We start from the raw sequence: 16,141 nt of genomic DNA, 5'->3' as shown, positions 1-16,141 counted from the left end.
ATAACTGTGTTTTAAGGCTGTTAACATAACCTTCCTGTTTACCCTGTTAAAAACTGCTGTAAACATCTATTTAAGTGGTGATAAAAGTCTGCCATCAGCCCTGTTCACAGGCAGATATTCATGAGGCATGTCCTCACTTCATATTTTATGTTTCTCTCTTAGCCATCCAAAATCACCCATAGAATCCAAGTCATCAGCTGAGAACTTGGTCCCATATTTGCAGGGCTGATTCCAATAGGCCTTACCATTTATTTCTAGGAGCTCTACAAATAGAGGGCTTTCAGGAATGGACCCTCCTCACTTTGCACAGTACCTTTCATATTATTTGTATCTGAAAATACTTTTGTGCTGCTGTAAACTAGCATAGCTCTATTGACTTCAGTGAAACTATGACAGTTTACACCAGTTGGGAATCTGGCCCTATATCTTTAAATGTCAGTTGAGTAACAGCAGAGGAAGATACCAATGAATATTTACAATGCAGGCAAGGGAGAAATCTTTCCTTGAAGAGATTTCAATGGAGAGAATTAATGAGGGTGATTCAGAATAGAAGTCCCAATGTCAATGTTACTTTTAGTGTGCTGTCTTGTCTGTTTATGCTTCTAACCTATTATATGTGAAATTTTCACCAATAAGTAGAACTGGTCAGAAAATGTACATTGAGACAAATTATTGATGGGGAAATATTGATGGAAATTCCAACCTGTTCTACTGATAAGAGTTTAATAGTTGTTTTTTTCTCATAGATCTACTATCCTTAAGCAATTATGACTTGTGGTGGATTTCAAAGAATTAAGAGGTTTTGCTGGGCTAACCAACCAAGAGATTTAAGGGTGAAATCCTAGCTCTATTGAAGTCAATGGCAAAATTTCTATAGGTGTGAACTTGAACTATGTACCTTTCCTGAGGCCATTTGATAATTTTCCCAACTACCCTCATTTTACAGTTACCCTCTTCATGCACATTACTGCCCACCTCACCCCACTGAACCTAAATATTATATCTCCCAACCTTTGAACTTGGATAAAGGCCCTGTTCCCCTTATGGCATCCCAACAACCTTCTATGACATAGTTGGCATTAGAGACATGGTAGGATAATACACATAACTGGAATATTGGTATAGAAGGGTACAGCTTGCTCAGAAAGGACAGGCATGAAAAAACGAAGGAAGTGTTGCCTTGTATATTAAAAATGTATACACCTGGATCAAGGTTAAGATAGAAATAGGAGACAGGCTCGTTGAAAGTCTCTGGGTAAGACTAACAAGGGGTAAAAAGACCCAAGGATGATGTCATGGTGGGGGTATACTACAGGAAGAAGAGGTGGATGAGGCTTTTTTAAAAACAACTAACAAAATCATCCAAAGCACAGGACTTGGTGTTGATGGGGAACTTCAACTACCCAGACATCTCTTGGGAAAATAATATGGCAGGGCACAGCTTATCCAACAAGTTCTTAGAATGTATTGGAGACATATTTTTATTTCAGAAGGTAGATAAAGCTACTAGGGGAGAGCCTGTTCTAGATTTGATTTTGACAAAAAGGGAGGAACTGGTTGAGAATTTGAAAGTGGAAGGGAGCTGTAGCTCACAAAAGCTTATGCTCAAATAAATTGGTTAGTCTCTAAGGTGCCACAAGTACTCCTTTTCTTTTCATGAAATGATAGAGTTCATGATTCTAAGGAATGGTAGGAGGGAAAAGAGCATAATAAAGACCGTGGATTTCAAGAAGGCAGACTTTAGCAAACTCGGGGAGTTGGTAGGTAGGATCTCATGGGAAGCAAGTCTAAGGGGAAAAACATCTTGAGAATTGTCAGTTTTTCAAAGAGACATTATCAAGGACCCAAGAGCAAACTATCCCACTGCTTAGGAAAGATAGGAAGTATGGCAAGAGACCACCCTGTCTTAACCAGGAGATCTTTAATGATCTGAAACTCAAAAAGGAGTTATACAAAAAGTTGAAATGAGGTCAAATTACAAAGGATGAATATAAACAACACAAATATGTAGGGACAAAATTAGAAAGGCCAAAGCACAAAACAAGACTCAACTAGCCAGAGACAAAAAGGTTAACAATAAAATATTCTACAAATACATTAGAAGCAAGAGGAAGATCAAGGACAGGGTAGGCCCATTACTCAATGAAGGGGGAAAATAACAGAAAAAGTGTAAATGACAGAAGTGGTAAATGACTCTTTTGTTTCAGTTTTCACCAAAAAGGTTAGTAGCAATTGGGCATCAAACAGTGGATGCCAGTGAAAATGAGGTATGTTCAGAAGCTAAAATAGGGAAAGAACAAGTTAAAAATTATTTAGACAAGTTAGATGTCGTCAAGTCACCAGACCTAATGAAATACATCCTAGAATACTCAAGGAGCTGACTGAGAAGATATCTGAACCATTAGTGATTATCTTCAAAAAGTCATGGAGGATGGGAGAGATTCCAGAGGACTGGAAAAGGCCAATATAGTGCCCATCTATAAAAAGGGAAATAAGGACAACCTAGGGAATTACAGACCAGCAGCTTAACTTCATTACTCAGAAAAATAATCAGGCAAATACTTTAGCAATCAATTTGCAAACACCTAGAAGATGAAGTAACATTCAGCATAGATTTGTCAAGAACAAATCATGTCAAACCAACCTAATAGTTTTCTCTGACAGGGTAACAAGCCTTGTGGATAAGGAGAAATGGTAGATGTGGTATATCTTGACTTTAGTAAAGCTTTTGATATTGTCTCGCATGACCCTCTCATAAATGAACTAGGGAAATACAACCTAGATGGAGCTACTATAAAGTGGGTGTATAACTACTCTCTGGGAATGGTTTTCCAACCAGTTATCAGTGGTTCCATAGTCAAGCTGGAAAGGCATATCAAGTGGAGTCCCACAAGGATCACTTCTTGGTCTGATTCTATTCAATATCTTCATCAATCATAGAATCATAGAATATCAGGGTTGGAAGGGACCTCAGGAGGTCATCTAGTCCAACCCCCTGCTCAAAGCAGGACCAATCCCAACTAAGTCATCCCAGCCAGGGCTTTGTCAAGCCTGACCTTAAAAATATCTAAAGAAGGAGATTCCACCACCTCCCTAGTAATGCATTCCAGTGTTTCACCACCCTCATAGTGAAAAAGTTTTTCCCAATATCCAACCTAAACCGCCCCCATTGCAACTTGAGACCATTACTCCTTGTTCTGTCATCAGCTATCACTAAGAACAGTCTAGATCCATCCTCTTTGGAATGGTAGTTGGAATGGTAGTTGGAATGGTAATCTTTCAGGTAGTTGAAAGCAGCTATCAAATCCCCCCTCATTCTTCTCTTCTGCAGACTAACTAATCCCAGTTCCCTCAGCCTCTCCTCATAAGTCATGTGTTCCAGTCCCCTAATCATTTTTGTTGCCCTCCGCTGGACTCTTTCCAATTTTTCCACAGCCTTCTTGTAGTGTGGGGCCCAAAACTGGACACAGTACTCCAGATGAGGCCTCACCAATGTCGAATAGAGGGGAACAATCATGTCCCTCGATCTGCTGGCAATGCCCCTACATATACATCCCAAAATGCCATTGGCCTTCTTGGCAACAAGGGCACACTGTTGACTCATATCCAGCTTCTCGTCCACTGTAACCCCTAGCTCCTTTTCTGCAGAACTGCTGCCGAGCCAGTCGGTCCCTAGTCTGTAGTGGTGCATGGGATTCTTCAGTCCTAAGTGCAGGACTCTGCACTTGTCCTTGTTGAACCTTATCAGATTTCTTTTGGCCCAATCCTCTAATTTGTCTAGGGCCCTCTGTATCCTATCCCTAACCTCCAGCATATCTACCTCTCCTCCCAGTTTAGTGTCATCTGCAAACTTGCTGAGGGTGCAATCCACACCATCTTCCAGATCATTAATGGAGATATTGAACAAAACCAGCCCGAGGACCGACCCTTGGGGCACTCCACTTGATACCGGTTGCCAACTAGACATGGAGCCATTGATCACTACCTGTTGAGCCCGACAATCTAGCCAGCTTTCTATCCACCTTATAGTCCATTCATCCAGCCCATACTTCTTTAACTTGCTGGCAAAAATACTGTGGGAGACCATGTCAAAAGCTTTGCTAAAGTCAAGGAACAACACGTCCACTGCTTTCCCCTCATCCACAGAGCCAGTTATCTCATCATAGAAGGCAATTAGATTAGTCAGGCATGACTTGCCCTTGGTGAATCCATGCTGAGTGTTCCTGATCACTTTCCTCTCCTCTAAGTGCTTCAGAATTGATTCCTTGAGGACCTGCTCCATGATTTTTCCAGGGACTGAGGTGAGGCTGACTGGCCTGTAGTTCTCAGGATCCTTCTTCTTCCCTTTTTTAAAGATGGGCACTACATTAGCCTTTTTCCAGTCTTCCGGGACTTCCCCCGATCGCCATGAGTTTTCAAAGATAATGGCCAATGGCTCTGCAATCCCATCGGCCAACTCTTTTAGCACTCTCGGATGCAGCGCATCTGGCCCCATGGACTTGTGCTTGTCCAGCTTTTCTAAATAGTCCCGAACCACTTCTTTCTCCACAGAGGGCTGGTCACCTCCTCCCCATGCTGTGCTGTCCAGTGCAGTAGTCTGGGAGCTGACCTTGTTCATGAAGACAGAGGCAAAAAAAGCATCAATGATTTAGACAATAGCATAGAGAGTACACTTATAAAGTTTGTGGATGATACAAAGCTGGGAGGGGATGTAAGTGCTTTGCAGGATAGGATTAAAATTCAAAATGATCTGGGCAAACTGGTCTGAAGTAAATAGGATGAAATTCAATAAAGACAAATGCAAATTACTCCACTTAGGAAGGAAGAATCAATTGCACACATACAAAATGGGAAATGACTGCCTAGGAAGGAGTACTGTGGAAAGGGATCGGGAGGGGCGTGGGGGTCATAGTGGATCACAAGCTAAATGAGAGTCAACAGTGTAACACTGTTTCAAAAGTAATTCTTCCACTCTATTCCGTGCTGATTAGGCCTTAACTGGAGTATTGTGTCCAGTTCTGGGTGCCACATTTCAGGAAAAATGTGGACAAATTGGAGAAAGTCCAGAAAAGAGCAACAAAAATGATTAAAGGTTTAGAAAACATGACCTATGAGGGAAGATTGAAAAAACTGGGTTTGTTTAATCTGGAGAAGAGAAGACTGAGGGGGGACATAACAGTTTTCAAGTATATAAAAGGTTGTTACAAGGAGGAGGGAGAAAAATTGTTCTCCTTAACCTCTGAGGATCAGACAAGAAGCAATGGGCTTAATGTGCAGCAAGGCAGTTTAGGTTGGACATTAGGGAAAAGCTTCCTGTCAGGATGGTTAAGCACTGGAATAAATTGCCGAGGGAGGTTGTGGAATCTACATCATTGGAGATTTTAAGAGCAGGTTAGACAAACACTTTTCTGGGATGGTCTAGATAATACTTAGTCCCTCCATAAGTGCAGGGGACTGGACTGGATGACCTCTCGAGGTCCCTTCCTGTCCTATGATTCTATCCCTGAAAGGGTGACCTGAGACCCTTTCTCACTTCTGGCATATGATCTCTGTGGAGTCCTTCTCGTGAACATTTTAGGTCATGCAGGCCACTTCTCACCCTCATGTGACAGTGGTAGGATCCAGTTTCTCTTGTAACCTCTCTGCAGATCGATACTTTGTGCTGCCGCCATGCACGTTCTGAAGCAAGAAGCACTTGATTATTTGACGACGACAACAACAACAAAGCATTCCTGACCATCCTTTGAATAAAGTACATCAGATAAATCATGAGTACATTTGTTGAAAAGAAGCTGAACATAATTAATACTGCTTCCAAAAATAATTAAGATTTAGTAGGATCAGCATCAAGATGCAAATGTGTCTGGGGTAATAGTTCAAAAATGATGGGTGGGTGGATACACACAGACTACAATCATTTTCGTTAGGGTTTCCTGTTGTAAGATTGTGAAATGCTACACAACACAGAAAGGCAAAGATATGACCCTGAAAACGCTGAGTGAACAGGGTTGTAGTTTCACAAAGTCACATAAAATCTGGACTAAATGAGAAGTTTTAAATTTATCCAACATGAGGTGTAGTTTTTGAGAGGGAACTCCAACATTATTAATCTTCCCACCAGTAATTGCTATAGTAGTACTGAGAAATGGAAAATCCCAGATGATGGATGTGGTCTTGAAAACTTGTCGCTTAGCAGCTTTCCTCTCTCCATTGACAAGTTTGAAGGTTCAAGTTAAAAGCACACAGTGTTGGTCTACTATGGCAAATATGAAATTTCCAAGGTTAGAGACTTACCAAAGAGAAGCTGTGAACTGTTTTATTATCCCTGCAATAAAAAGGAGAACAGGTTAAGGCTACTCAAGTCTAAACTTACTGGATGCTAGATGGGACAAGATTCTGATCTTTTTTACAGTCATGTAAATGCAGCATAGCTCCACTGATAACATGGAGTTACTCTGGATTTGCACTGGTGTAAACAAGACCAGAATCTGAACTACGGTGCTGAAAAGAAAAGTATGTCATTGTAACAAACAAAATTAACTTTTGGCATCCAGTTCTAAGAATAACCCTCCATGTACATTGACAGTAAAATAGAATTCGTCAGATCATGAAGGAAACACTTTTCTCAGGAAAAAGTAAACATTTGTCTTCTAATTAACATTTTCTGCTGAAAAGAATATTTTACATCAAAAGTAAAGATGTTTCAGCTGTAATTTATATATCGCCGCCTCCAACATTCCTCTGCTGATTTTTTTTTTCTTTTGTACCCTTAAATTCAATTATGATTTAGAATTTAAAATTTCTATTTTGTGCCAGCATTAAAAATCTATTCTCCAACTTGACAACATAAACAATGCTTTTTAGGAGAACAATGTGCCAATTTATTTAAACATAATGAGTTAAACAACTTGGCACTTTGGTCACCTTTTTATTTTTTTTAAACACACCAGCAGTGATCAAGATACAGTAGTCTTTACTTCAATTGTATGCTACATGAAATCTTGTTTTAATACCTATAAAATAGTCCTGCATTATTAAATGCCAAAGTACCTCTATGGGCAGGTTTCTGCAGAGTAGGCCTCTGGTAACTTGTGAGGCAGCACTAAAAAACAATGCACTTAAAAAATATAACGCCACAAGAAAAACACGTCTGGTAGATTTAAACGGCAAGTCCTTGCTCTCTCACAAGAAAGCTTGTCCTTCGATTTTTCGTCCCTCGGAAAGGAAATAACAGGGGTGGTTGGCAACTGGTTGTTGTGTGTCATTTAACATCACGTTAGTTTGCTGCTGGGCTCCCTAGCCAACTCAGAAGAAGCAGATGTCCCAAACAAAATTAAAGGTCGGGGGAGGAACAAAGAAGGACAAAGCAAAACTGAATCATAATCTTCCAAAGTCAAAGAGGGAGGAGCGAAGCTGAAATCCACATCTGGATTTTGGGTCCATCATTAATATGGAGAGACCATAAACAAAAAGTTGTTTAAGGCCCATATTTAGCAAGGTACTTAAACTGTGGCTAACATGGTGCATGAGAGTCCTGTTGACTTGTATTCTTAAAGGCTACTCAAATGCTTCAAGTCAGGCACAAGCTTAAGTGCCTTGCTGAATCAGGGCTGAAGCTACCAGCATGAAATGAGCAGCACATTTTTGCCCACTTCCCTTCAAAGATGTAAACTCCTGTTCACAGTGATCACACCACTATATACAGAAGACACTTTAGGATTTTGTGGAGGATCGGCGAGATGGATTCTTTGGTCAACCTTGACACAAAGTGGGTAGAAGTCCTTCAAGTCCCTCAGGTCCGTAGCTGCAGGAGAATCCAAGCGCAGCTGCTTGTGTAAATGAAGGCTGTGTGTGCCTTTTGATGAAATGCAGGTTTTATGTAGTGTACTAATCATTACAGTTTCCGATGAGGTGTTAGGCGAATATTGTCCCCCACCCCCCTTAGATATGAAGAAACTGAGGCAGAAAGGTTAAGTGAATTGATTAAACCAACAGTCAGAGCTGTTGTCTTGGATTAGATTAGAATGGAGATCTCTGCTTTCACTATGATGCTTAGCTCACTTGGTCAGGCAGCTGTTTTTTTGAAGGCCCCATCATGCAACATTTGAGCAGTTCCATTGATTTCCATGAGAGTTGAGTGTCCAGCTCCTCACAAGATCTGGCTTACAGAAAATAAACATCTCAAACAGATAAGGCCTGAAGAGAACTTTTAATCTTTGGAAACATCAATCCAAACGTTACAGGTTACGTTGCCTTGTGTTTATCTTCTATTGGCCAGATACTATGTGGAATGACTTGGATCCAGATCTGAATTTTGCAGTATAGTCTCATTGCATATTAATTCCACAAATGCACTCATAGTAGGAAACTGGCAAACTTAAGCCTAAATTATATAGTAGGCAGAGTTGTGCAAATAACTGATTTTTCAGTTTGCTGAATGTTCTGTTAAAAAAAATTGAACCAAAAAGTAAAGTTTTAGGTTGAAGTAAACATTTTGTTTGACCTGAAACAAAACATTTCATTTTGTTTGAACTCTTTCTGAACTTCTGAATTTTTAATTGAAATAAATTTCAAAACAAAAAGTAATTTCAAATTGAAAAATCAAAACACTTCATTTTGAAAATGTTTCCAAAAAATCAAGTTTATGTTTTTTCTTAGTTTGGGGAGGTTGTTGGGGTTTTTTAGTTTTGTTTTTTTCCCCCCTCCCTCACCCAGGAAACAATTCAGCAAATTCAACATTAATTGGTTTAATGTTTTGGTTAACCAAAAAAAACTTTTGCCCAAAAACTTTGCCCAACTCTATTTGTAGGTCCATTTTATATTTGGTTGATGTTTTGGGTGAACACAAGAGGCTTGGCTTTTATTGTATTCAACCTGGCTCATCCATTCCTAATGCAGCTTCTGCCTCTGAACCTATGTTATTTTTCCAATTTTCATCATCTGTCCAGTGGAGACAAAAGAAGAAACTAGAAAACCTAATTCTAATACAATTAAAACAACTTGATTATAAACACCTACACTGAATTTTAAAAGGTAGCAGTATTTCATGTATTGTATTGTATTGCAAGGTTCATGTACCACAGAGCTCTATCTAAATGAATTTTTTTCCTCCCTCTATTATTTCATTAGCAAACCCTTCTCCCAGCTCCTGGAGACCAGTTTACTTGTTTTGCACTGCATATAATTGCAGCCACTAAGACCTGGAGTAAAGAAATGATATTTGATCTGTGACAGTATCTCTGCTCCCTTCCTGTGCCCCCATCTTATATAAAGGCAAATACTCTATTACATAGATGGGCAAAATGCCCAATTTTGCCCTGCTGAACCATGCAGGGTGATCTTCTGGGTGCTCATCCATCCCGAGCCGTGAAGTGGACTTTGTCACAAGGGTGCTGCAGTTCTAAGGAATCCATACAGAAGAACGCGGTGGAGAGCTGTATTACCTGACCAGCAGAACCCTTTTGCATTGTGAAAAATCACTTTGTGTATAAAGATGGGAGGACTGTAAGGGCAGCTACTGATCTAAGCCTAAAAAAGAAAAGGAGGACTTGTGGCACCTTAGAGACTAACAAATTTATTTGAGCATAAGCTTTCGTGAGCTACAGCTCACTTCATCGGATGCATTCAGTGGAAAATACAGTGGGGAGATTTATATACACAGAGAACATGAAACAATGGGTGTTACCATACACACTGTAAGGAGAGTGATCATTTAAGGTGAGCTATTACCAGCAGGAGAAAAAAAAAAACCTTTTGTAGTGATAATCAAGGTGGGCCATTTCCAGCAGTTGACAAGAATATCTGAGAAACAGTGTGTGTGGGGGGGGGGGGGGTAGTTTTACTTTGTGTAATGACCCATCCACTCCCAGTCTTTATTCAAGCCTAAGTTAATTGTATCCAGTTTGCAAATTAATTCCAATTCAGCAGTCTCTCCTTGGAGTCTGTTTTTGAAGTTTTTTTGTTGAAGAATTGCCACTTTTAGGTCTGTAATCGAGTAATCATTACACAAAGTAAAACTATTTCCCCATGTTTATTCCCCACCACCACCCCCCACTGTTCCTCAGACGTTCTTGTCAACTGCTGGAAATGGCTACCTTGATTATCACTACAAAAGGTTTTTTTTCCTCTCCTACTGGTAATAGCTCACCTTAAGTGATCACTCTCCTTACAGTGTGTATGGTAACACCCATTGTTTCATGTTCTCTGTGTATATAAATCTCCCCACTGTATTTTCCACTGCATGCATCCGTTGAAGTGAGCTGTATCTCACAAAAGCTTATGCTCAAATAAATTTATTAGTCTCTAAGGTGCCACAAGTACTCCTTTTCTTTTTGTGGATACAGATAACATGGCTGCTACTCTGAAACCTGATCTAAGCCTGTCTGGCAGTTCAGCTACATGCCCGGGAAGCCAAAGTGATGCAGGAGGTCCCAGCACTGGCGTAGTTGGACAGGCTCACTGTACAGATACTGAGGATTTCAGAGTGTCCATAAGTGGGGCTTGGGAACTGAGCCCCTTGTGTATTTTATATTAGGATGCAAAGCCTGCCTCTTTGACAGAAGAGATTGTGAGGTTGTCCTCATAGTTTCCTTTAATTTTCCTCCCTAGGGATCCCTTTGCAAGATGTGGTTCTGAGTAATAGCTTTAGGACTCAGTGTTAAAGATGCTTTTTACATTCCAAGCCTGAGTTCTTTGTTTCACCCCACAAGGGTGACAAAGGAGAGCAAATACAGATGTTGATAAGCAAGTATTAGTAAGGGCCCAGTCCTTCAAGGTGCCTAGTGCCCTCAACTCTCATTCCAGCTGAGCACTTCACCAGATCAGGCCCTAGAGCAGGGTACTGTATTCAGGTTATTGTATTCTATTTGCTTGTGATGTTTAATTATATACAGAATACCATGCTGTATATTCTCCTAAAGTTAAAAAAACAACAACCTGTTTTGTATTAGTTAGTATATTAAGTTCTTCAGTTCAACTTTATTAACCAAAAAATACAGTTGAAGGGTGATAGGGGAATGAAGCTTATATAGCAAACATATGTTTGTGGGACCATGGAATGAGTGAATTGTTAAAGTGTTGAACAAAATTTCAAGGATGCATAAAATCCCACAAAGGCCTGGGATGTGGAGTTAATGCTGACAGTGTATTGTGCAGTATGCTAACAATACCTTTATTGTAGACATCTGCAGCCTGAGGATTCTCATCGGATTGCCTGTGGAATTTTGTTGACATCTTAAATATCAGCATCCAAGAATTTTATGGACTGGAACAGAAGGGGTGTTTCCTTCCCAAAGTTTTATGTACCAAATCTTCAGCTTGTGATGTAGCAGTTGGGAATGTCCTTGGATCAGGGGACCAGTGTATAGCTGTAGTCTATTTTTTTTTGTGTTGAGAGAAAGCAAGCATAGAATACTGATGTAGACTACTCAGAGTATCTTTGACAAATCATAGCTGCTTAGTATTAGGTTAAGATAATCTGTGCTAACAGTAGGCTAGTGGAAGACAACAATAAATATTCTTACAGTACACTTAAATTATTATAGAATTGCATTCTACATCAAATAATGCCAAATGACTCCACCACTATTTAATAGCATACTAATGAATACCATATGCATTAATAATGATCGGCTACTTTTTGAAGTCTCCTCAGCTTCCAGCTGTCTCTTAAATCACTTCAAATAATTCATTGCTTGATGCTTTGCCCCTTTAACAGTCATAAGTGAATCCCAGATTGTAAAGATCTCTGCATCTGTGGTGAAAAGCAATTTTTGGCAGAAATGTGGACGTTTGCCACCCACCCCTTAGTTGTAGAAAGAGATGGCACCATACCTCATGTCATATTGATTCTTCTGCCTCAGGTATAAATACATAGATGTTGGCAGCTGATATTGTATTACTCAGATGGTTCTGCCAAAAAAGTCTCTCTCTTTGGCCCATGATTTTTAATTTATGAGTTCTTTTCTCATGGAAGGTGCTGGATTGATAGTTCTAAAATCTCAAGTCCTCTGCTTATCTACAGCACAGGTCTGGTCTGTGGCAGTACTCTTTCCCCATAATGCCTTGCTATATTGTTCATTATGTCAGCTGTTTGCTCAAGTGGTTTGAAGTTAAAGTGAGTATAACTGTCTGCTGGAGGACAGTTACTGTCCTTGCATAGGTGCCCTTCAACCTTCCAATATAGAGGGAGTTGACCGGGTTAAAGGGTATGTGGCCCAGGCATCCCTACACTCCAGGCATCCCCAGCTAGTGTAACTGCCCAGGGGAACCATTCACAGCTGATACTGAGAAGCCCTCAAGGTGCTCTAATGTATGATAAGTTTGCCCTGCACCTGGACAGCCCAGGAATGGGGGTTCCCAATGATACCTCTTCAACACCCTACTTCCTTTGCACCAACTATTCTTCAGTCAAAGCTAAGGATTGGATCCACTTTTTTTCTCCTCCCTGAGTTGATGAATATTCTTGATGCATAAGGAAGTAGCTCAGGCTCCATGCTTGTCCTAATTTTGGCCTTTCTGCTAAAATAACGGCAATGGCGCTAATTGATTTTTGTAATGATGTCACTAAGGACTGGACTGAGTGCGCCAACCTCATGTAAGCCCACTGACAGTAGCAAATTCTGGTCACTATTGACCTGGGATATGTTTGAATTAGAATGACATAAAGGTGACAGCATAATCTCCCATTATTAATATCTCAAACTATCCTGTTCCAAGAGAGTCTTCTGTAGATTTCTGTTTAATTTGGGGGTACTAAAGGATGCAGCTGCTTAACTGCCTGAATCTCAATATCTAGATTCACAGCCAGTCTGACCACTAAACTCTCATTTCACATCTGATGCCCAAAGAACACAGTACAGCATACGGTATTGGAAACAGGCTGCGTTATGGTCCTTTCCTTTTTTCCAACGAAACAATTTGAGAAATCATAATTGCACGACTCAGTGATACTCTGAGGTTTTTTTTTTTCAAATGGAAAAAATTCAGTTAAATAGAATAGTTTACTATCCTAGCATTGGATTCATGAATGGTATTACTGTATTAGCAGTGCTTGAGTTGGAGATCAAAGGGAATATCAAAAGAAAAAATGCTGGCGGTTGAAGTGCCTGCTGAACTTATAAAGGTCATGGTGAGATAGCTCTATTTATAACTTCTTTAGCTACTCATGTATTCTTCAGCTATTGCTATGGACTCATGGTGAGCTGAGGGGATGGGGGTTCTGTAAGTATATAAGCTTCAATGCCTGTCTCCATTAACAATCTTGTGGAATGGAAACAGACATTTTGTAGCTAAAGGGACCAGTTAGTTGCTATAGCAGAATTTAAACTTTGTCCTATAACCTTGCCTCAACAACTTCTCTTAAAATTACATAGAATCGCAAATGCCAGCATACAGTGAATGCTTCTTACACACACCTCTCTCCTCCACATTGAAGTGGTAATGTTAATGGGGGGGGGGGGTTCTTTGTATTAAACGGTATTTTTCAACAAACACTGAAAAATTGAGGGTCTCAAGCATTTTTCTCTTCAGAGTGAATGCTAGATTCCAGACTAAGATATTTAAAACTTGCGGCCAGATTCTCTGGTGAGACATGGCTCTGTGCACCACTCAGGTGATACAAAGTGGCTATAATCTTGCAGCAAATTCCTCATAGAATTTCCCTAGCATAAAAGATCTTTCTCCTGTATATGATTACGCTATACACACTGCTGTCCCCCTTTCCTGTAATGCAGGGGACACGTTAGGAGTGAGAGAGGGCATTATGGACCTCTATTATATCTGTTCTCCATTGGCACAGAAGTCCATTAAGTGGACTACTTCAGAGGCACAGTTTACCGCTGCCAAGCAGCGGCAGCTCTAAAAAGTGTGAAGAAGGGCTGCGCCCCAGAGTCAGAGCCCCATAACTGGCTCCAGGACTTGGATGCAGGAGAGTAAATGGCCATTTAAGCTGATGAAAATACATATGACTATGAGCCAAATTCTGGCCCTGTGTACAGTGGAATAAGATGAGGTCAACCTTTTCCTCCCATATTCAAGACATTTTAAAAGGTCCTCTTATTTTATCCAGGGTATGGAAGTATTACAGGTATGAGCTGGTATAAACTCAGGACTAGTGGACACATTTTTCATCAAAATTTAAAATTTTGAAAAAATGGAAAAATATTAAACATTTTTATTTCCCTCCTTTTTAAAAAACCATTCTATACTTAGACTAGAGAATACCTGCTGTACCATTAATGCTGTCTATTATCTAATAGTAAACTGCAAGAGGTAACTTAAGGACACCCACTATATGTTAAAAGAAAAGGAGTACTTGTGGCACCTTACAGACTAACAAATGTATTATTGTCTCTAAGGTGCCACAAGTACTCCTTTTCTTTTTGCGGATACAGACTAACACGGCTGCTACTCTGAAACCAACCACTATATGTTGTCACTCCATGCTGACCTGACTGACTCTGAGTAACAAGTATTCACACACATCTTGCAAATACTTGCCAGCTCACTTTCCTAGTATTCATGACTGCTTTTATTTCCTTGTTTGTGGATGCTGGTGAACAAGGTTTTTTCCCCACACAATGTTCACAGGTATGTCATAGATGTTAGCATAAATAAATATCTACAGATAATCTACAAACAGAAGGAGCATATCCTTTTTAAAAAGCGTAGGTTATCAATCAGGGTGTTGAAACAACACTACTTGACTTAGCTGAACAATCCTATGGCAGAAATTGTGAAGAGTAAACCATGAATACTCAGGGGCCAAATCGTGAACACAGCCTTAGTAGAAGAAATGAATCCATAGATGTCATGACCTGTTGGTAGATAATTCATTAACAGAAAAAGGGCCTAATTCATCACAAATTATTCTCAATGAAAATTTGATCAGCTCTGGGCCCTAGAGTGGCTGAGCTGGTGTCGACAATACTTGGGGGAGAAGTAACCAAGCAGGAGAGAGAGAGATGCAAGATGGGGATGGAGAGACAGTAGAGGGGATGTGAGTAGGGAGCACAAAAGAAATAGGGTTACATCATGAGGATTGAGACAATGCAAAACTTTGCAGGGAAGATAGCATTAGAGACAGGGAAAGGAAAGAAACCTGGTCAAAAAGGGAAAGCGGAGGAGAGAAGGGAAGACCACAAGGAAAGAGTGAAATATGGAAAGCAGAACCAGAAAACTATATACAGAAAAGAAAAAAACAATGAGAGAAACAGGACAGGAAAAAGAATGAGAAAATAAAATATATGAGATGCAGCAACTACATCAGGGCATTAAATCAGGCATGTTGGAGGCCTGACATGTTGGCCCATTACAAAACAAGGACTCCAACCATAAAAAGATGACAAGTGCTGTACTTAAAACAAGAGGCAAGATTTAATTATGCTTGAAACCATCATGTTAAGATGGATATTCTTGTCTTTTTATGCAATCATTCTCTTTGCCTGTGTGCAGTGAGGAGAGAAGTTTGGAGTATGTAGAGCATGAAATATATTTGATTTTCTGCTCTTGAATAAATTTGTATTTTATCCAAACATTTTCTTTATTTTCATAGGAATGCACCTGGTAAAGTCTTTTTTATTTCCTAGAAATATTTTGTTCTGGGTATTAGTCCAATGTCTTTAAATTCCAATAAATTAATCTTCACTTTATAATAATGGGTAATATAACTGCACATCACAATGAATAAGTGTATTAATTATGAGAGAAATCACTGCAGATAATGTTTCCTACTCATTTCCCTTTGAATTTCAATGAATAAGATTTTACTTTAAAATAAAGGACGTTTGTTATGTACCCAACAATGATTAAATGGCCTAATTAGGAGTAATAAACATATATTTTACTGAACTCTGAATGACTAGTCTTGTCATAGCACATTTCCGTAGGCCAATCCTCATTTGAATTATATACCTGTATGTATATGAATTAATTATAAATTTGTCTCATTCCTAATTTAAATAAACAATTTATGCAAATGTATTCAGCGGACCCAATTTTGCCCAGAGTTACAAAGGTAGAATGCCCCTTGGCTTAAATGGAAGTTGTATTCAAGTATTTGAAGGCAGAATTGACCCATTTTCGTACAGCTTGAACGCCATCTCCTTTTCTGAGATAAAAAACATGTAAGCCCATAAGTTAG

The sequence above is a fragment of the Chelonia mydas genome, chromosome 11, assembly GCF_015237465.2.
Source record: "Chelonia mydas isolate rCheMyd1 chromosome 11, rCheMyd1.pri.v2, whole genome shotgun sequence".
Classification (NCBI taxonomy): Eukaryota; Metazoa; Chordata; order Testudines; family Cheloniidae; genus Chelonia; species Chelonia mydas.
Note: the sequence above shows the minus strand (reverse complement) of the source record.